This window comes from Protopterus annectens, chromosome 2.part0 (genome assembly GCF_019279795.1).
Source record: "Protopterus annectens isolate FY-2018-M chromosome 2.part0, PAN1.0, whole genome shotgun sequence".
NCBI lineage: Eukaryota > Metazoa > Chordata > Ceratodontiformes > Protopteridae > Protopterus > Protopterus annectens.
Window position 1 is genome coordinate 381,428,477 of NC_056728.1, and position 22,555 is coordinate 381,451,031.

Below are 22,555 nucleotides of genomic sequence, written 5' to 3' on the forward strand. Positions count from 1 at the left end.
TACCCACACACCAACTGAGGAGCATGCAGGTAAGGCCACAGGGTACATCAGTAGACCACTGTTGCATATGCATCCACATCTGTACAGGTAGATCATGCATATGTGAGATGTCATATATATAGTCTGTTGCTGCGTAGTAGTAAAAAGATGTGCATAAGTTGTAGTATTGTGGACTTGTATTGTTGATGTACTGTAATGCTGCACTCACCCTGTAGCAATGTCACAGCTGTGGCTACTGACACCACATCTCTCACACACTTAAGTAGGTCCCTCTGGTATACCACCAAGGCAGCAGCCTGTAGCTGGTGAGTATGGTTTATGTTCCTGCTTGCCAATACACCAGCCATGTGATGGCTATGGTATATTCCATGCGCACATCTAACACACCTATCCATAATGCTTGCCATATATGTTCACGTATTGTTACTGATAATTGCACTGCATCACAGTGGTAACCATGATGGGGTATCTGAAGGGTATGTCAGACACCTGAAAGATAACTAACATCCTGTTATTGCGAAATGTGTCCACAGGGATGAACATAATGGTGGGACACATGACCTACAGTAGGGACATGTGTGAAACATCACCCTTATACAGTGCTACAACAGTGTATATACCAGTATTACAATGGCAACTGTTACATATCTACACTACGGCATATCATAATACTGTGGTCCACAACCCTTAAAACCTGCAATGTGGTCCCGACATGAGCACTGAGTGTGTAATATGGAATTGTAGGTTAAGGCAACAAATACTGGGAATACATACCTTCACAAACACGGAAGCATATATGTGCACGCAGTCCAGATAAAATATAGTGGAGGGAGCTGGTGAGGTACTGCCTGCATGCATTTGTCATGGAAATGCACCTTTCAGCAAGTACATGTCCCCAGTGTCACACCATTTATTGGTCTGCTGTCCAAGACGTTTGGCCATCAAATGTGCACACTTACCTGCAACAGAGGTAGGTGCGGCTTTGCACACATCTTACATGACATGATGAGGGTCCCATATCCAACAGGTAGCACCCATGAGCTGCACATGTAGCCATACCTCACCATTGCATATGCCATGGCAAACAGTGCAGTCATGTATGTGGCAGGGATGTATGGGACAAGAATGATGTAGGAAATAAACATATGGCCATCCAAGACAAATGATGTCATGTGTAACAAACTGGTCATGCAGGCTGCCCACTAGCATGTCACAACACTGAGGGGGTAGCAGGAATGTCCAGCAAGTACTGATTGTGTGGTACCCATGTCAGCAATTGTCTGGAGTCTGCAAGCATGTGGTCTGTGGGTTAGGGTAATCAGATGTGACAGTTGTACCACAGAAAACATCAGCCAGGCCTCTCTACAGGTAGTGCATGCATAATAGAAGAGGTTCCCAACAGTCATGCATTGCAATGTGAACTGGTGTACCATGGCCACGTTGGAAACCTACAAACAGTATCATGTAAGATACAGGTGCTGCACAACCAATGCCTCACCTCACCTCAGGCCCACCATCCTCATCTGTACTTTGTCGGTGCCAATGTACATCTGTATGTTTGCCAGTCATTAGCTGGGACTAGGCTGTTACACATGTTGTTCAGTGTTTGGGATACTGCAAACTGACACACATGTGTAGGCCATAGTTGTCAAGCATCTGCAAAAAGGCTGAAGGTGGGGAGGGTGTGTCATCATGACACATGAGTGCACTGCAGCAGGGATCCTAAAGATGCTATGAATGGCTGTATCTGCACAATGTCAGGTTCAGGAACTGTGGCAGATGTAACCCTGACTCCACAGCAATAGTGACGGCAGTATGTGAACTCCAAGGGATGTGCACATGAGTTAATCTTGCAATCATGCAGAGTTGGGGAACATGTGTAGGGCAGACTGACCATATACTGGCAAATGCAGATGGCCCATGCTAGTATACCCCTGCCGGGAATAGTGACTGCTGTAGTACACATAACAATAGCTGTAACAAACCATCATGATAAGGGCATGCACATATATGCACCCACGAAGTGTATGCATCGTGGTCAGCATCTGCACACATAACACATTTGTTAGACACTGCATGTGAATGTACAGGACATATGTCACAAATCAGGCTCATCTAATGTTAACATATGCAGTGATGTGGTCCCATGGCATATCAAGGAAGAATGTGTCATATCAATAAGGCTGTGTACACTCCCCATAGCCATTGTAAGGTTTGACGGTTGTCAGTGTAATACTATTGTATCAGTCATACATGCACCGTTGATGTTGAGATCTGTAAACCACACATCAGGCATTCACAAATGACATCTGTCCACATATCATCCCAAGTATGTGTCAGGCAAACACATAGGGGCTGTGAGCATTAGAGCAGGCTTAGCTAACACAGTAATACACATTCAGCATGGGTTTGTACACCTGTGAGGTATGGTGCACAGTACATGTCAGGGTGCAGAACAGGTGCACAGCAATACTGTGTACATGGGTGCAGTGTTTTCCAGGGGAAGGGGCATCACCTACTAACACAGCCCATGCATCACACACATGTATACTGTTGCTAGCATGGATTGACTATAGCTGCACTACATGTTGTTGAGTACCATATGTTATGCATGCTGACAGATGGGTAATGGGAGGACTGTGTGTTCTATCTTTGTGCAACCTCACCTGTAGGTGTGTGTGTGTGTGGGGGGGGGGGTTACTTTGTCTGTAAGTGCAATCTAGTGGAGTGGAGGGGGGTTGATGCATGTAGGATATGTGTGTGTGTGAATGTGTGTGTTTGTGTGGGTGTCCATATATTCACATGTATGACTGTGAGGTTGTTCATACAGCAGTACTTCCCTTTGGAATTGTGCAGTACATGGGCATAGACTGACACATGAGACACCAGGAATACTTGTCTGATATGTAATCTCAGGAAAGCTAATAGTATAATATGGCCTGTAGCATGGAACATGCATTGGGAGGGAGAACTAGACACCAAGTATACCATTAAAATTGCAATCAGCAGAAAGGTGAACATCTACCCACATATGCAGCACTACAGATGCATTGGGGAACTACTAGACAACACCAGGAAGTGTATCCATATATTACTGTTGTCCATATGATAAGTTAATTGAGCCACAGATCTGGCATGTACTGAGCAATAGTTATGTATGACACTCCAGTGCGTGACATTGTGGAGTGAACATAGAAGCCCCTAACATATGGGGCCATGCTCACAATGTCCAGACATACCCAGGGTGAACACTGGATGACAGCAGTGAGGCCTCGTAAAACCTACTCCACTCAAGTCAAGGAGGTAATGGAGTAACAGGAATTGTGTTGTGATCACTTGTCTAGGCATTTAGAGGAATGATACGTTAATGAGTGGTATTAATGAGTGTATGTTTCCAAGTGTGATGCAGGATGGGGAACTTACGTGAATAAACGTGGGACTGTCTGTAAACTCAGGGACAGTTAGGTATTACAGTGGAATTTCATGGTGTGTTTGTGTGTGTGTGTGTGTGTGTGTGTGTGTGTGTGTGTGTGTGTGTGTGTGTGTGTGTGTGTGTGTATGAGTGTGTACTGTTATGCAATGCTGTACAGGTCTTAAAGTGCATTTCTTGTTTTCCCCCGCAGGTGGCGAGGTGGGTCAGGGTCCCTCCTGCATGCAGTCTGATGTTGGTGTCCATACAGTCACTGAAAATGATGATAGGACTGTTGAGGCACAGGCGGGGTTGTCACAGACCAAAACTGCACCATCATTTGACATCCCCCTGTTAGCCACCCCAACCCTGCACACAGTTACAGTGCCTATAGATACCCCTTCACCAGTGGCTATAGCAGAGGGATAGTTGGTGGTTGGTGGAAGTGCACAGGAGAGTGTGGTATTTATGCCTACTGTGTCTGGACACAGCATAGCTGCATGTCCGGCAGGGAACCACATAGGCAGATGTACCAGGAGTGCTCATGGGAGAGTCGCTGGTCATCATGCCCCTGGCAGAAGTGCCACAACTGGTACCACCAGGCGCATGTTTCAGACTGTCATGCATGTGCAGGTACTTATGGAACTGTACACCAGACAGGTCCTGAGGCTGTAGAGGGCTGCTCTCTCATCTGTAAGCAACAACTTCCATGAACTTGCAGGTGCCCTCCGTGATTATACCGAGGTCATGGATAGATGGTTGGGTGAGATAGTGGGCCTCATTGACCGTGGATTGTCTATGCTCGAACATGTAGTGGGAGTGGGGAGATGGCTGCATGGACATAGGCCAGCAACACCAACAGCTGGTGGTTGATGTAGATGTGCTAAGACACCAAGGTGCTCCCATAGTGGCAGTACCAGCTCCAGCACTGCAGGGTGGCTCTGTCCACACCACACCATAGCAGGCCACATGCACTTGGTCCTGGCCAGTCCCAGGAGGGACCTGGTTCCAGCGGACATCTGTCATCATCAGAGGAGAGTAGTACATTGAGGTCTATACCTGAACGTGCCCATGGAACCCCTGGCAGGCACAGTCCATGTGTCCATGGCCGGAGGTGGTGAACTGCACACCCTGCCAGGTATAATCTGCAGCTGTCCAAGAAACACTTGTATAGGGCAGCTACATGGCAGAACTGTGTGCATGCATGCATACCCACACACTATACAAACACACCTAGGGCAACCCCATACCTACACACACCACATCACTACACACATATCAGCTAATTACACCCCTCACCCACACACATGGTGTCAAATGTATGGCCCACCCTCGGTCTCTGACAAACCAACAACACACCCTGTGCATATGATGATACCTGTGCCACATCCCTGTCATCCATAACATCAGTTCAGAGACAGGCTAATATAGTTCTAATGCACATGGTTACTGTACTACAGTGTATCAATGGACTGCTGTGTAACATGTTGTCAGCAGTAATGCTTAATGCTTACATGTCAGGTAGTGTAGCTGTCCAGCCATGATGTATTATAGCTGATTATAGCTGTTAGTAACACTGAGTGATTGTGGTCTCCATAATGTTATACATATGTGTTGTAAGTGTACATGTGTCAGCAGGAGGATGGTCTGCAGTCATATTCCACAAGGGGTATGGCACTGTGGTGACACCATGGCTGTGACACATCCTGGGTACAGTTGAACACATGTCACAGGTCTGTATAACCATTACTGCCTGGGCCACATGGACAGGTAACCCACTGGGACATGTATAATCAGCAACCTGATGTTGATCCATCCACATACACACTCACTCTTACTTGGCAACACTGGGATTAGACCCCTACCTTGGTATGTAGTGCTACTGATGTGTGGCTTTCAGTGCACACAACACACAGTGTTTAGGATGAGGTGTGTTCCAGGTTACATGTTACATGCAGAACATCCCCAGACATGTACAGTATGGTAATGGGGGATGTAATGGTTGTATATGGACAATACATAGTGTGACATAACCATCATATACACATTAACAGACACATAACAAGCAGGCACACATCCGAGAGACCTGGGCCTATCGGTGCTAACTAACTTGTCAGTGTGTCCAATGTGTTACAGGTAGGCTGCACACAGCACATGCATAACTGGGCTGGATTGTGTTATCAGTTACCTGTATGTCTGATGGTGATAGTGGTCACCATACAGTGGTACATGGGACATGTACCAGGGCTACCATGGTGTAATGACAGTGTACACAGCACCCACACCCCACTGTGGATATTGTACACACTGTAACCACTAATGACACTCTGACATACCCACCATCACACATTGCCTATGACTGTGATACAACCCATTGTCCATCCCAACAGTGGTACTAGAGGGATATGCATCTAATGCATCTGCCACAGGCCTAGCAAGGTGATGCATTGTCGTGCCTCACCTATGGGCAGCAACATCACTATCCATAATACTGTGTGGCAATGTGTATTGTAATAAGAGTATGTGGCCTCGCAATGCTGTACCCTACAGATACACACATGCACACATGCACACATACACACACTTGTCAGAACTCAATGGGTATCCCATGCCTATCAACCCATTTGTACAACACGGTTGTGCTGGTACTGCAAGGCTCAGGTCATTGTTAGGGAGAGGAGCATAACAGGGTACAAGTAATGTCCGGTACAGCAGTAGCAACATCTGAGTATGGCAATGGGTGTTGCAGTGGATGTGAAGGCCCTCATGGTATTCCCAACTACAGGTGTACTAACACATAGACACTGATATCCTCAGTAATGCACATGTACACATTTGTCAGTAAGGGGTGCATTAATGCAGGTGGTCATAGGTGTGTACCTGGCTATTGTCCATGGAGAGATGAGAAGTGTAGGGGATGTGTGTACAGTAGTATCATGCCATCTGCCATGTGCCAGCAGGCAATCTGTCAACAGATACCACTGTGGTGCCCCTCAGAGTGAGAGTGACATGCATCAGCCAATTCTCTGGGTGCCTCCTGCAAATGGCCACTGAGGTGATCCAGTTGACATGCATGCAACATGTATTACAACACATGGTTAGTGTCTCTAATGGAGACCTGTACCCAAGCATGATCTGTTTACTGTTGTAGTGTAGTGGAGGTACCTATGGCATGTGGTGCATACAGGGTATTGTGTCCTATCTGTGCCAGTTATAACACAGCTGGGCAGACATGTCAGTGTCAGTCAAGCATAGGTTGCCTGTACATATCAAAGTTGGATAACTGCCATCTGCACATCTGTAAAGGGAATGACAGACTTCATCTTGGCAATGAGCTATGCAGTAGGATGAATGTGTCAACAGATTGACCTCTGAAACTAATATGTATGCCATTAGTACATTGGAAGCCCTCAGTGACATGTGCTGCACAGACAGTAGTCTACAGTTACTTCCCACATGTCAAATCATTATCCAGTAGGAGATATATACTGTGACACAGCTCACACACCAGGAACATAACAGTGAGACCTCAGAGTCCAGCTATGCCTGCAGGGGTGCTTGCTGCCAGTACTACATTTAGCAATCTACTCTTGCCTGGGAAAGCACTGTGAACAGTAGTAACGGCATGATACACTACATGCCAGTGTGACAGCACGTAACCTGGGTTACTACCCTTGTTTGTAACACATTCACATGGATAAGAGTGATGTACAAGTTTTATATACTCGAGTGTCCCAGACATGACACTCACACCCCTTGCTACTGTAATGACAGTAGATAGACACATGTTTTGTACATGGCATTACCTACACTTATTACAGATGTCATTACCCTGCTATGTTATCAGACTGGGATGTGAGCACTGGTTACCAGGGCTGAGCCATGCTTTGCAGGTGTCAGCATTGCTGCAATATAACAGCTGAGTACATTTGCGCATTGGCAAGAGAAGCCTACATGGTGTAAGTGCCCGCACGTTTAACCGTACCTTAGCAGCACTTAGCTTTGCACAAACCCATACAAACATGCTTAAAGCTGCTCAAAACTGCCTTAACCACTCTGTATCCCATAACCCTTGTTCTGCCCAGCAACAAAATAAACAGCTGTTGCATGTCTTGAACCCAGGACCATGTACATTATAGTTATGACAGTTAACCACTACACCATGACAGCTATGAAGACAGCTGTTGTTTTCCCAACATATCTGTTAGTACACATATTGAATAGTATTGAACAATTTTTGTGACTTCCACAATTGTGTACTACTTGTTAATGATATTACTGTTGCATCACATATATTTTATATCTAAATATACACATATCAAATACATACTGTGTGATACATCTGAGAAGATATACACATCAGTAATGTTTTTACATGACAAGGATATGGATATATGCATATACATATGTAGATATATGTCTACATGTACATACACATACATATTCATATATATGTATTTCTACACATCTGTATAGTGCATCATATATATGGCCATTTATAGATCTCTCTGTATATATATATATATATATATATATATATATATATATATATATATATATATATATATATATATATATATATATATATATATATATATATATGTATAGATGTACATCCTATATGTACAGATATACCTATTATGTCGATATATATGTAGGGGTACACTTCACATAATCGAATTACTGAAATCTCAAATTTCGTATGGTCGAGACCATATGATCGAGATTTCAGTAAATCGAATATGTGTAGTGTTGAAAAATAAAAGTTTACTTACCTTAATACATTAATTACACACAGAGGCAAGGATTCTTATGCTCTGTGTGTACGTAATGTTTTTTTTTTTGTGTGGTGTTGACAGGAAATGAGAAATCTCCCGTTTTGCGCTTCCGCATACAGTGCAAGATGGGAGATTTCCCATTTCCCCACTGTAGCGCGATCTAGGAGTTGGTATATTTAAGTAGGGGGGTGTGCAGGGGAGCCCCCCTGCAAAAGCGAAGTTTGTCTTTTTTTTTTTGGTTTCATTTCAGAAGTTCGAGTTTACAAAACTCGATGTTTTGGTTTCGGTTATTTGAAGTTTGAGATTTTGTAAATTCGAGCTTCTGAAGTGAATCCATATGTAGATATCTATAACTATATGTGCATATATATCTAAACAGATATACCTATTTATGTTGATATATATATGTAGATATCCATACCTATATGTGCATATATATATCTATATATCTGTATATGTGTAGACATATATAGCTGTATAGATATATATATATATATATATATATATATATATATATGTGTGTTTGTATATATATATATATATATATATATATATATATATATATGTGTATATATATATATATATATATATATATATATATATACATGCATGTATGTAGATATGTATATGTCAATATATCGATATAGATATATGGATATATGTTTACTGTATGTCCAGAACATGGAGTGGAGTGCTACCTCAGCACCAATAGAATCAGCCTCTTAGTGCAAAGGGATGTCATGTATGTATTGCAGGTATATATGTAAACTGTTGCTACTGTAACAGGGGTTGTCTTAACAGACATGTTGTGTGTGGGAGCTCACATCTGCATTTGACATGTACACCATCGGTTACTGACAGACATCCTAAGGACATCATAGTTCAGTACCACTGATAGCACAGTAATGATCCTGTGGACTACAGCAGAGATATGACCAATATATGTGGACAGTCTGGCACACTGTGGTCAGTCCAGAAGTGTACACAGATCCCCTTCATGCAAGACATGTGGATCAAACCTGACAATGTGGATGATAGCCATGTACATGGGTATATCACATAAATACTGGACTACATATGCCCACACAGTTTATGCATTCACCCATGCCTGTCTGTCCTGACACATAATACCTGGTGGTGCAGAGGTCACATGACCACATACTACCCAGTAGTTTGTGAAATGCATCTGTAAAGCATCCCACTGCTTTGTCAGAAATACACAACAGTTATGTTGGCCTGATGGCAGTATGTCTTGCAAATATCTGAACATAGCACACTGGGTAATTACACTAAGCTGCTAGGCATGTAACCAAGCACTGTGCAAACTACAGGCAGACTGACACAACACTGGACTACATTTTGTATGTGGGAATACACATGTATCTGCAAATATAGCAGGCCCTACAGGCAGGTCACAGCACAGAGAAACAGACACTTGTGAGAAAGTGCATACCCACAACCAATGTGAACACAGCCACAACCACATATGGTACACAAGCTTGATATGACACTATATGGACTGTCTGATAAACACCATCCTCATATGTGCCACTCACACACTAACTCTACATAAACTGGGTCATGACACAGTGGTCAGATGTCTGTCTGTCGTATGGGACATGTGTGTGTTTGGCCCTACAGACATGTGAGCCAATAGGGTATCATACACTGGAGCAGCATGCAACATCAGATAGAACAGAACCAAGAACAATGGCATTTACCACAGTCTGTGCACAGGCCAAGGTACATATTTGCAATACACATACTGTCGACAATCACCATAAGTACACAGACCCCAGTACTGTACACACAACTGCAGAATGCCCAGGTTATGTCCTCAGAAATAACCCCTACTATACATAACATGTCTAGCAGTCTGATATCTGACTGGCTTGTTATCAGGTATGATGTCAATAAATAATGGTGTACAGAACATTTGCACCTCTTACTGCATGACATATGTATAAAGGTTGACAGACTTGTGGCTGGTGTCACAAACATTGGGCCAATATTGCCACGTTGCTGTGATACCCTCATACATTTACTGTCATAACAGGGTTTGTTTTGACATATGTCCTATGAGGGATATGAAGTCAGTAACTCTCATGGCTGTCACCATGTACTGACTGCAATCCTCAGACTATGCTTCTGCAGTTCTAAGATAGGTGATCTCTGAGTAACACAAGAAACATAAAATTCCAAACACTGCCCAGTCTGCAGATAACCCTACAGGTGGGAGTTTCCTCAAACACATAACACTGTCATGACAGGTATTAAATCATGTAGACCAGTAATATCCACACACACCCTTTTAAACCAACATTACTCCAAATGCAGAATAGCAACACTTACATTCCGTAGTCATGTCTGGCACATCCTCCTTCTGTTTGTTGGCCTGTCTCCACAGTGTATGTTGTTAGAGGTAAATCCCAATACCATCTGTGTTGCTGTTTGCCAAACACCAACATGAGGTCCTGCTCACAGTGAATGAAAAGGCCCACCACCTACATGATGTTCCTAGATATTGGAGTGTGTTTTCATGCAATTGGCTATGGGAATGTTACCACAGCTGTTCCACATGCAATCAGCTAGAGGGGAACTGCAATTTCTACAGAGGTCATCAGCTGATCATGAGCATGACTTACAAAACACAAGCTGATGCCTAAGCGGTGTACTTCTTCACATCCATCAGAGAAAAAGTGAGAGAGACAGACAGAAACAAAGTAAGTTAGGGAGGGGGTGGGAGAGTAAAACCTAAGCATTTTTGTGTCAAACACTTACCAGTATGGGGTTTTGAATGCCTGACTGACAATGTATTGCTATCACATGTCTATGCAGTTATTGCATGCACCACATAGCTTACATATTGTGGAGCTGTCCAAAGGTAAATCTGATGGTGAGTGACATCTGCAACAGTGATATAGGAAAGATAAGGTAGGTGTAGTACACATGCCTGCCCACATGTACAGGTGTAAACGTTAACACATCCACACTCTATCAGGGGCTCACACACATTAACACAGTTGGCAGGGTCAGGAATAGACTTCCTAAGTAGCTAGTTTGCCACAATACAGTAATACACAGGTATCACATGCACCACAGGGGTTATTTGGATGCTATATGGGCAAAGGGTATGCAAAGGTGTCTGACATCAGGCAGCATGCTTCAGTAAGCCAATGGAATTTGTAGTGAGTGTCAATGGGATCAAAATCATTATACTCCACACACCCAGACACAGGGTGCCAGTACTGACATGCATGGGTGCATTGCTTCACAGGTGTGTAGTGGTTGACAGTGCCAGAAGGCTTTACAAGGCTAGGTGAAGGGTATAACTTGGCATCAGGCCACATGACAATGGTCTGCAATGTGGCTTCTGGGTTGTAGTGTCTGGATGGCCCACACAGGTAGGTATTGTATTCACCATCCAGTCATCTGGGTTACTATTGTGGGTGGACAGTGCTGTGCAATGCTTGCCATGTATGTGTCTTATAGTCCATGTCATGGATGATGTCTGGGATGTGCACACATCCCACATGCATTTTCTGTGACATGTGGAACTGTACCTGGGATGTCTGGGCCATGTTGTGTACACAGAGTGTTATCATTAGATGTGCCAGTCCTGGCCTCATGTGGTGATAACTGACAATGGACACCAGGTTGACCCTGCACTTACATTGACAGCATAATACATGTATTCCCTGGTGTCAGTGGCATCTGCCCATACAGGGCATGTGTTTAAGACATGGTATGTCCTTTGCCGGTCACATTTGATGACACTACAGTTGTTGCAGGTGTCCAGTGGGGAACATGATGAAGGCGCACTGTCTGCAATTATGTGCCTATTGTAGTGATGGGACAGGGTGCCATGCCCTCTGTAGTCTGCTGCAATCACACCATGGTTAGTATCTGTGGGCAATATGCAGGGAACTACCAACAAAGCGGTTGTTGCCTAGTGGAGTGTGTTTGTGTATGAGACATAGGTTGAAAGTGTTCTCTGGGTTATACAAGGGTTGCCTAATTTGTTCACCAGGCCTTGATGTCACATGGATTGACAACCCCAGCCTCTCTGATGCTTGACATCTGTTATCCTTGTAAGGTGGACATTGTGACATATAATAGGCCCACCATACAAGAAATTTGTAAAACCTGCTCTACAGTGAGTCCAATTGTTACACACTCACAACTACCTCCACACAAGATACGAATGACAAACACAGACTCTCACACACACACTGAGTCTCACAGTTGCCATATCTGGCATTGGAACTCTTTCCTATGCAGTAAATCACACTACAACATTACACAGTTATAGCACATGTCATGGAGATTACTGGCTGTCCTTTCCCCAAAGGTGTATTTCAAGGTGAATGACATCAGCAGGCTTGTCAAAGAAGTGTAATGGGGGTTGTATCAACTGTGAATGGCCTCAAAAGCATTACTCCCTACACAGACAAACAAACACACACACTTGCTATGTCTGGGAATAGGACTCCTACCTAACTAGTGTATCACACTACAGCATTACACAGTTATAAGACATGCCACACAGTTTACTGGGCTACCAATTCCCCCAAGGTGTATTTCAAAGTGAATGACATCAGCAGGCTTGCCAAAATAGGGCAATGGAGGTTGTATTGACTGTGAATGGCCTCAAAAGCATTGCCCCCTACACAAACACACACACAAATATCCACACTTGCCATGTCTGGGAATAAAACCCCTATTGAATTAGTATATCACACTGCAGCATTTTGCTGTTATAGGATGCACCATGGAGATTACTGGGTTACTTTTTCCCCAAAGGTGTATTTCAAAGTGAATGACATCAGCAACCTTGCCAAGGTTGGACAATGGAAGGTGTAGTTCATAGGTTCATACGTTGATACTAGGCTATTGGCCCTAGGCCCTATACATGCCTAGATATGGCATTTCTCTGGCTATGACTTCCCACAATATATACTTCCCTGCACCCCTTTCTAGCAGGGCAGCTGACATGATCCCTGGAGTGAATGTCTATCTTCCATCCAATTGTCCAAGTTCCTTTAGAAGAGGGCCAAAGGAGCACTCTGCTTGACATGTATGAGCAGTCTATTCCAGAGTATGGGGAGTCTCTGGGTCAGGAACACATCCCTCCTGCATGTATTGTTCATTGCGATGACAGGATTTGGATCCCTGGAGTATGTGGCTGTGACGGTTCGGAATTCTGTAAGTGTAGCATGTCCAACAGCTGTGGGTTTGACATGGCATATTATGTTAAGCAGAGATTGGCTCTGAGAACACAATACCTGACAGAGTATTTCTGGCTGATTTTCAGACGGTCAGCATAGGGCATCTGGTTTAGACCTATGGTCATTTTGTGAGGTATGTCTGTAGCCTCTCTACTTGTTGCAGATATCTTGTGAGGTACATACATGACAGGCCATTGTAGTCTTACTGGGTTTACTGAGAGATGCCTACAGTGGGACAATGGGCTCCTTTTCCTGGATGTAAAGCACTTAGTGGGAGGTGTGCCACATAGGTGGGTTCCTGACTCTTGTGGCAATGTGGTTATTCAGACATAGGGACACAGGTGGACAGTGGTCTCACCTTTGATAACTAAAGGTGAGACCACTGTCCACCTGTGCGCCTATGTCTGTTATCACACTTTAGGTGTTTAGTGTACTGCCACCTATGTGGTACTTCACAGGTACATGTCCCTTCCCAATGGGGTTAGCTATATATTTCTTGAAATTGATCTTGAGGCCATGGCTCAGGCACTAATCATGTATTTCTGTAAGGGCCTTCTGTAAAATATCCATATCATGTGGGGATTCAATATTGGCTCCCAGTGTGCAGTTATCTGTGACCTATGTTTTCTGGTGTCCCTTAGTGTTGGACTGTACTTCAGAGCAGTAGATGCCGAACAAGGGCATTGCCAGTACTGAACCCTAAGCTACTCCAACTGTCATTTGCCTGGGGCTCAGGTTGGTGTCACCTACATTTACAGTGTGAGTTGTGTCAGTACAGAAGTTGGCAGCCCATCAGGTGACATTGGCATTAATGGCCAGCATGAATCACTTATCTAGGATTCCAGACTGGGGGATTGTTTCAAAGGGCTTGGCAAGGTTCAGATAGGCTGTGTGAACCACCTTACCCTTGTCCACAGCTCTGGAGATGGATTCACATTTGTCATTCAGGTTGAGGTGACGATCGGATCTTCACAAACCAAACCTGGTTAGGGTCCAGAGTTTGCAGGTTGCCAATGTCTTTGTTTTAATTTCCATGATAATACATTCCATGTCCTTGCAGAGCAGGCATGTCATACTGCTGGGACTGTAGTTTCCAGAATCCAAGGTGGATCCCCCCTTGTGGACTGGGATAACTGTAGCTGTACAGCACACAGTGGGCGCAAAGCCAGAGGTGTGGCTATGATTTGACATGACACATAGGTGAGGTGCAAGTGCAGTTTGTAGCTCATGTAGTACACAACCCAGGATGTTGACTGGTCCCTTGGCTGCTGTTGTCATAGCTCTGTAGAGTATGGTGTTTTCCTATGTGGCCATTATTACCGGCATATGGAAATCTATCCATGTTGAGATGGGCCCATTGGGGGTTGGGAGGGGGGTGCAGTTGGCACTGAATTGATCTGCCAGGATATTGGCAATATCCCTGGGAGGGGTTGATTTAGTACCATTCTGCTCTAGCCCACAGCAGTTCTGAGAATTGCCATTTAGATTCCTCACATAGCTATGGAACAGCTTGAGGGTTGTCTTTGACATCTGTGGCTATATTATGCTCATAACTAGCCTTGGTGGATGTTATGAGGGGTCTCTGCCTTCTACTATAGCTGGTAAAGGCATATTTTGCAACCTGGAAAGTCCCCCATTTCTACAAGAGTTTCCTCCTTTTGTTGTACAGTATGTTTATAGCAGGGGGCCACTACATTGGCATCCTTTTCCTGGATGGGGAACATCTTGGTTCACTATTGGATGGCATGATTCATGCATGAGTGGATGTGCTCATACAGTGCCTTCATCTATGATTCACCAGTTGTCATTTCAGTTCCCTTCTTTATGGTTGTCATGATGTTAGTCACGTCTGACATGTGTAGCATGACATTGGCTTTGGAGATGTGTGTTATAGAGGTGTACTTACTGGTGTGTGGGGGAGGGATGATGATGTTAAGGGTGATTAGCTCATTGGTATACCTGACCACCAATTGGGTGACCATAGGTGTGGAGCATTGATGTCCCACCCATGTTGGTAATGACCAGGTCTAGGATATTTGAGCCCCTGGTGGGACTATGGGTTACATGATCCAGGGCATTGGGAATTATGACTGCCAAGAACTGTTGGGCACACATGTTGGTATACACGTAGTTTTCCCAGTTAATGGCAGGGTAGTGTAACTCAACCAGTATTAGGGTGTTGGCTTGCATCACGATATTTCACAGTATGTTTCAGAGGCTGTAGTGGGTATCATGGGAGATCTTTAACAAGCTATACAATTTGGAATGCAGTTTAACCTACTGTTAGTTGCACCAGGGGTATTTCAGACACATTCTGTTGGGCAAGTAGCCTGGTGGTGTGAATATCCTTGGTGAATATGGACACTCCTCCACCTTTATTGTTTTGGTCCTAGTTTGGTAGCCAACAGGTCTGGTGAGAGCTGTACCTGTTATTGCAGGGGTGCTGTCTGGAGGCTTGGATCAGGTTTCTGTTACTGCACAGTTATCAATGTTCTCCATTTGTAAGTGTGCGTATTGACTGTGAATGGCCAAAAAAAATTGCTCCCTACACACACACGACCAAACACATGCACAGAGTTTCACACTTGCCATGTCTGGGAGTAGAACTCCTAACTAACTAGTTTATCACAGTACAGCATTATGTAGTTATAGGACACGCCATGCAGATTACTGGGCTATCCCTTCCCCAAAGGTGTATTTCAAAGTGAATGACATCAGCAGGCTTGCCAAAGAAGGGCACTGGTGTTTGTAGTGACTGTGAATGGCCTCAAAAGCATTGCTCCCTACACAGACAAACTAACATACACACAAACTTGCCATGTCTGGGAATAGAACTACTACCTAACTAGCTGATCACACTACAACATTACGCAGTTATAGGATACGCCACAGAGATTAGTGGGCTACCCCTTCCCCAAAGGTGTATTTCAAAGTGAATGACATCAGCAGGCTTGCCCAAGAAGGGCACTGGAGGTTGTAGTGACTGTGAATGGCCTCAAAAGCATTGCTCCCTACACAAACGCAAACATCCACACTTGCCATGTTTGGGAGTCTAACTCCTACCTAACTAGTTCATCACACTATAATATTACACAGTTATAGGACCCACCACAGAGATTACTGGGATTCTCCTTCCCCAAAGATGAATTTCAAAGTGAATGACATCAGCAGGCTTGCCAAAGAAGGGCACTTGAGGTTGTAGTGACTGTGAATGGGCTCAAAAGCATTTCTCTCTACACAGACAAACATCCACACTTGCCATGACTGGGAATAGAACTCCTACCTAACTAGTTTACCACACTACAGTATTATGCAGTTATAGGACACACCACAGAGATTACTGGGCTATGCGTTCCCCAATGGTGTATTTAAAAGTGAATGACATCAGTAGGCATGCCAAAGTAGGACATTTGAATTTGCTGTAAGTGTGACTAGTCTAAAAAGGCACTGATCCCAACACAAACACACACTTGCCACGTCTGGGATTAGAACTCCTGCCTAACTAGTACATAAAACTACAACATTAAGGAGTTATAGGATGCACCACAGAGATTAATGGGCTACTATGTCCCCAAAGGTGTACTTCAAGGTGAAGACATCATCAGGTTTGCCATAGTAGGGCAGTGGGGAGGGCAGTGTATGAGCATGGGCCATAACCCAATCATCTAGAGGCAGACACACCTCACTCAGGTTTATATTCCACAGGTATGTGTATACAACTGCTAGATGACTACTGATTTGTACAGTCATGTTTCACAGTTAGCAATAGCACCACAGACTCTATAATGCTGAGGGATTCCAGAGGCAAATGTCTATGATGAGTGACATGTACACATCATGTGGTTGTATCCAATTGGCTGTGTGCTGGGTGGGACAGGCCTCATGATGGAAGGCTCTTTGTCATTGTCAGTCTCTTCCACACATCTATGTATGTGTACATTTGGTATATTATTGTTGTCCTTGGATATATGTGTGTATTCCTATCCAATGTGTGTGCAAAGCATGACTGATGCATACTGAGGAGTGTATGCACTAACATCTGCAACTGTCAGATATGTATGGTCAACTGTTTTTGCCAGACATGGGCTTCAATTCTAAGTGTGTGAGCATGCCTAGTATGACCTTTCAGTATTTTGTTGTCTGACATTGCCTTCATTTCTCTAAGTGTGAAAGCATGCCCAGTATGACCTTCTGTATTGAATGTGTGAATCCATTCCAGGTAGATTGTACTCCAGTGCAGACTTTTGTATTCTACACCTACAGCTAGCAAACTGTTTCTGCAGGATATCTGTAGATCATTTGACACTATGGGATAAAAATGGGCAAAGGTTAGTGGGTTACTGTAGGAATCTGTGTCTGTCCCGCTTCTGCTACATGGTCCTGGTGTTAGCAGAGACATTCAGACATCTCTACTGTTATACACTGTAATGTTTTATGTCATCAAGTACTGTCAGGTAGACATATTTGCTTGCAGTGATGTCCTGGTGAACACAGGGTGAATGCAGCTGTGTCCAGTACTGTGGTCAAACACCTACATATTCTTGCACACTCATGCCATTCTGGAGGGGGAGCTGCAGACACTTGCTGCTGGGTCTGTGTAACTTGTTCAGCACCTTGGTACAGTGGTGGCAGATGATCCCATACTTGTACATCCATCGACGTGACAGTATAGCCTTATCTTGCTGTTGTGATACCTCACAGCTGTACAGATTCACACAGGTTACCCAGAGGCAGGGATCATAATTCAGGACATTACCCCTACACATTGTGGTTTATGAGCAGGTTTGTAGCCACACATTCTTATGTTTGCAGCCAGGGATAGTATGTGCACATGGCTGAGTTTCGGACTTCACACACTCCATGCTGCCCATGCTCCCACCCCCTCCTCTATTATTCTATCCTCTTCCATACATTATGCGAACATTCTCTGATATTTTCCCTGTAGTTATCACCTCATCACAGCAGTATATTGGTGTTGGTCCACAGTTTATGCAGTAGGAAATGATGGACATGTTACTGTGATTTGTCCACATCGCCTTGCATATGGGTTCGGTGGACTGTGTTATGTTGTTATTTGGGAGTCCATGACATAACATACTTTGGCAGTATGGGTGATACACAGGCCTTTGGCAGAGGACTGTAGGCCATTTGGTAGTGATGCAGGCCAGCTGTAGCAGGCCATTGCATTCTGTCAGTCCTACAGTCCCAGACTGCATTACAGTATATTCCACTGAGGTGACAGGGTAGGTGACCTAGGTGTTCATGCCAATACTTTCTGTCAGTATTGATCCAGTGGTGTAGATGCTGGCAGGGTGCTGCTTACAGCTAGGGACACACCTGCATGGGACACCTGCTCTGCATGCTGCATTCTTTCGCTATTGCCATACATAGGTGAGGGTCATATTGCACTCATTCCCAACAGCAGGGATAAGATCGGAGAGGTACCTGTGGGTGGTGGTTGGGTGAGCTGGGTGCATGTGTGCTATGGACACTACTTGCATCTTACTCACAGATATGCATGGGGGATTCCACTTATGTTGGCTTGTGCAGGGACATCAGCTGTTTCTCAATACATCATTCCTATGACCTTCGTGGTCTGCCAATGTTTGGCCAGATGACATCGGTATTCCCTACTAAAAGCCCAGATAATGTGCTGCAAACCTGTATGTACAATTCCAAGGGTGTGTTCATTTGACAGTTACATATTATACACTGTCTGTCTGAGGTACATCCCCCTGTGTACTGCTTGTATATCTGGCCCGACAGTCATGCCATGTCCATTTTTCAGATGGTGGCACATATTACTTCCAAAAATTTACAATGACTTACTGCTAGAATGTGTTATACTGGGAAGCATTGTGGTTGGCACTGCAGTTGTGAGGACTTGGCCCTGTCATCGGCAGTACTGGGCAATGGTCACCAGGACAAACTTCACCATGCATACATACTGACCACTCTCACACAATATACAACACACACCAACCTAATACACACAGATCTGCAAATTGTACACATGCTACAATCTATCCTGCTATCTTGGCCACTCAGGTGATCTGTGCTCCACTGTTATTATATTTACACATGCATGTTACTACATTTCTACATAGGACTGGGGGGCACATCTGTGTGTTACTATGTGTCTACATAGGAATGGGGTGGCACACCTGACTGTCACTACATTTCTACATTGGATTGGGAGGCACACCTGACTGTTACTATGTGTCTACATCGGCTTGGGGGGACACGCCAGACTGTTACTACATTTCTACATAGTATTGGGGGGGGGCACACCTGACACGTGTACACATTTGCTATGACTGTACTGGTATGTCAGGTACTCCATTTCATTCTGTATTCTAACCTATCATACTGACTAAAGGCATATCAGTGTAATACAGTTCTTAGGTTTGATTGACCTACATTTCACTTTCTGACTTCTTACCATTCAGAACTAGCATCGCACTGCCTGACCTGTTGTAGTCTGTCTGTGTAGGCCTGGGGGGAGGTTACCCATTGCCATCAATCAGAGGCCTTAGCACAGCCTTTGTTAGTGTTTATCTACACCTGTCCTGCTGGCTGAGACTGGTGTTGGGTATGTGAGCCTCCCTGACTGGCATGTGTGTGTCATATGGACACACATGTGGCCCAGCACATTTCCTGCAGTGGGTTTTGTCAGCATGTGAAGTATTGGCTACTGTGGTGACACCAGTATTTTTTACAGATCTCGTGCTGCCACTATAGGTGTCTACTATCTGCTGGCATTCCATTCAACCACCCAATTCCCTTGCATGCTCACATCCATACTATAGATACAAGTAACAACAGATACTACTCCATTCAGCAATTGATAGGAAGAGTAACTTACCTTGTGGCTGTGCCAGTATTGAGGATGGTGCTGGAGGGCTGCCTATGTTGGATGCACATAATACACTCCCTATACATGGTTGAGCACAGGTAGTGTCATGTTTGGCATCCCTTTTATTGTATGTGCGAGTCAAAGAGAGGTGTCATTCTCTGGGTCCTTACTGTGTCAGTGTATGTGCGATGCGTTGGCTCTTTAGGGAACCATGACTTGAGCATCCCAAACACATACTCTATTATAATTCTGGTCTGTGCGTGTGCCTCATTATGGAGTTCTTGTTCAGGTGTGTGTGTATTTTTGATGGGTTTCATCAGCCACAGCTCCAGTGCGTAACCAGGAGTCCCCCAGTAGGTGACTGTAAGAGATGTCCCCATTGGCAAATCTCTGGTACAGCTGTGTCAGATTCCAGATGTGAGAGTAGTGATAGCTTCCAGGGCAGCCAGCACACACATTCATTATAATGCCCTGTGCATTGCACATGGCCTGGCAGTCGATGGAGGGGAAGACCTTGTGGTTGATGTAGACCGTACCTTGCTCACCGGGTGGTGCTTTGATGTGTATGTGCTTACAGTCTATAGCACTCACTACTTCAGGGTATTCTGCTATTTGGTGGAAGAGACCTATCTTGCTGGCCAATGCTTCATGGGTGTTGGGACAATATACGTGCTCACTGGCATGTGCTGACATGGCATCCAGGAACTGATGGAGTACCCTGGATGCTGATGCCTGTGAGATCCCCATGATATCCCCAGTTGGCTTTTGGAAGGTACCTGTGGCTAGTATTCTTAGGCCTACACATACCTTGGTATCTACTGGGATGGGTTCCCCTCTTTTAGTTCTGTGTGTCAGGCATGGCTTTCACAGCTCAACAATTTGCTATAGGAGGTCCCTGTCCACCCTATAGCACTCCACTATCTCCAGCTCATGTAGCCCCTAGTAGGTTACCCTTGGTCTGTACACTCTTCTCTGTCTCCTCACTGTGGGTTTGTCGACAGCATTCTCATTCTCACCACCCTCAGCCTCTTCCATATGTTGTTGTATGATAGCTGCCGCAGCCCATATCATTTTTTTTTTTTTTTTTTAATTTCCCCGCTTGTATATACTGGTGGTGTAGAGTATGTGGGAAAAACCAGAGGGAAAGGTATTTGCATAGTTTTTAGTGTTCTGGGCTGGGCTGCTGCCTGTGTAATTGGCTGATTCTGATACATTTCACTTGCCAGCTATGCTAGTTCTCCTTGATTACCTTCCTACTGCAGTTTTCCCTTCCCATTGCCTTCCTATTTAAGCCCAGGGGCGCGCCACGCAAACACAGTGCTCAAATGTGCATGGAGCTGCTATTTCCCGGTTTACTTGTTTTTTTCCTTTAAAACATGGTGCGTGGCACGCACACCTGCTTAGGCAATGTAAAGAGTGCTAGGGAGCCTCAGACACACCCTCTTGCTTATCTCTGCTAAGCTAAGGGCAAACCTGAGTCACAGAGCTCCAATATGCTTACAGTATGCTTGATACACTATGATGTCAGCTAACTTTTAGGCTTGAACCATGCTATTCCTGCTCTTACACTGTTGGGTGCTGGCTAGCACTGAAAGAAAATCTAGGATTCAGTATCATTCCCTTCATTTGTATAGGATTTCCTGCTAATGCATAGTTACAAGTCCCACACTGAGCCTTTCCCCTTAGCAACCACTATTCACTGGCCATATTGTCTTCTGCCTGCCATTGAGTATAATGGAAAAATAGTGAGTTTGGTTAGAATGCTTATTTCAGGATATTTTTTATATTTTCAGCCCGATTCCATTTGTGCGCAGCTGCCCTATGCTTAAAAATCCCAAATCAGATAAAAAAAAAATAAAAGTTTTTGTAACTGTTTTCCATGCCAATGGCCATATCTTTGGCCATTGGCATGGTTTCCACATAATATATATACTTTATTTGGAGCTGTCATGGCTTTGTTTTGTAGTTTGCAGAAATGTACTCAGTTACTAACTCAGTACATTTCTACACACTACACTAGTCCTGCACAGCCGGCTGACAACTTTCTGGATCACAAATTCACCTCATTTGTATGGTTTTCACCTGCAAATGGGGTGATTTGCATACAGGAGCTGTGTCCATGCAGGAATATTCCAGGAGTGCCTGTGCAAGTCCCTGCAGCTTATTCCTGGATCGCATGGTGGCTTCATTGTCTCCAGGAGCTCCTGCGCTTTTCCTGCACACCATGCAGGGCTTGCTGAATCCGGGGGAAAGTTTTTCACCTATTATTTTTTTCATTTCAGGT